At 45.1% G+C, this 1,531-nt stretch overlaps 1 protein-coding gene across 2 annotated transcripts in view; it reads right to left on the bottom strand.

The window, feature by feature from the left end:
* Positions 1 to 1,531, bottom strand: part of EXOSC7 (exosome component 7) — a 23,246-nt gene that overhangs the window by 988 nt on the left and 20,727 nt on the right. The gene's annotated exons all lie outside the window — the stretch shown is intronic.

Genomic DNA, 1,531 nt, shown 5'->3' with positions numbered 1-1,531 from the left:
CAGTGAGCGGGAACCGGTCTATATGTGGGATCCGAACCCTCGGTGGGAGCGCCACCGCACTTCCCAAGCGGCGCACTCGCCACCAGGCCGGCCCCCTTAGAGAACTTTTATTTAATTAAAACAAACTAAAACAAAAACAAACCACAAATCGCAACAAAGGTTAAGAGTTACATTCTGGGAAGACCTCTGTACAAAAAAAAAAAGAAAAATTCCAACCCCCACACAGCAAGAAGGAATCAGCAAAGCCTGCCTTGGCCATTAGCTCACGCTTAGTATCCCTGCTGCTGTTACAACCAGTACTGTAGTGAGAAAACAATAGGGAGACCACAGAGAATCAAGTTTGTCTGCAGAAGGAACAGATAGTGCTGAGGACGTTTTAACAAGCAGTTTCTAATTCACCTCCTACCAAGCCTCTAAGCAAAACTGCTCAGATGTGACCAAAGTCAATTCCTGGATGGGGGTCTTTGGTGTTACTGCCATGCAGAGAGATGCTGAAGACAGTGGAATATTGGAATCGAGATACGTCAAGAGGTCAGACAACCCACAAATTTACTATTCAGCCCCTACACAACAGACAAAAAAAAAAAAAACCACCCAGTGTACAGGGGCTGGCTGGTTAGCTTAGTTGGTTATAGTGCAGCCTTATACCACCAAGGTTATGGGTTCAGATCCCAATACCGGCCAGCTGCCAAAAAAAAAAAAAAAACAGTATACAAAAATCTTGCTTTATGAAACTGTTATTCTACCTGCCTCTGAATTATTTTAAGAATGCAATGAACCAACCACAAGTGTCCACCCCATCAAATCTTCCATGCTCTCACAGCAGTTTGAATTCACCTCTGCCACCAGTTATATTCTCAACAATGTCAGGGAGCAGGACACCCAGGCATAGACCCCTGCCCCAATCCTCCTAGTTACAGGTGTATCCTCTCCAGAGTAACAACCTGTGTGCATTCTCCCCTGGCCCTTCACTGTAACATGGGATGAAATTCCAAATATAATTTCTAACTCTTATAAGAGTATATCAGTCTAAAAGGCTGGGAAGTGATCAACTCTATGAAATATAAAGTCAGGGTTAAGGTACAAAATGCCTCTGGAACTATTTTTATCATAACGTAAGAGAAATAAAAAATGTCAAAGCCCATCAAATAGGGGTACTGATTATTCACATAAATGAAGGTGGGGAGAGCGGACAAGAGGAGATTAGAAAGACAGGACACTAGGACTTGTGAGGGCTTTAACACCTCTGAATCTGGACTTGCAGGAAATAGACTGCAGAGACTGCAGGCGGCAGCCTGCACAAAAACCCCCGAGGCTCTCAGCTTTACCATTAGAGTCATTTGTGACTGCCACATCCCTTTGAGACAGACAGTAAGGCAGGGTCACAGGGCTACGGTCCCTTGAACAGAGTTTGCAGACCTCAGTCCCTGAGCCCCAGGGGAGGATGAAGCTCAGCTCACTGGACAGAGCTCTGACTGTGCCATCCACAACAGCCAAACAAACCTGGTCAATCAGGTTAAAATAGCAGAGT

This window comes from Galeopterus variegatus, unplaced genomic scaffold (assembly GCF_000696425.1).
Source record: "Galeopterus variegatus unplaced genomic scaffold, G_variegatus-3.0.2 Scaffold307, whole genome shotgun sequence".
In the NCBI taxonomy this organism is placed as follows: domain Eukaryota; kingdom Metazoa; phylum Chordata; class Mammalia; order Dermoptera; family Cynocephalidae; genus Galeopterus; species Galeopterus variegatus.
This window is presented reverse-complemented; position numbering and strand designations above follow the sequence as displayed.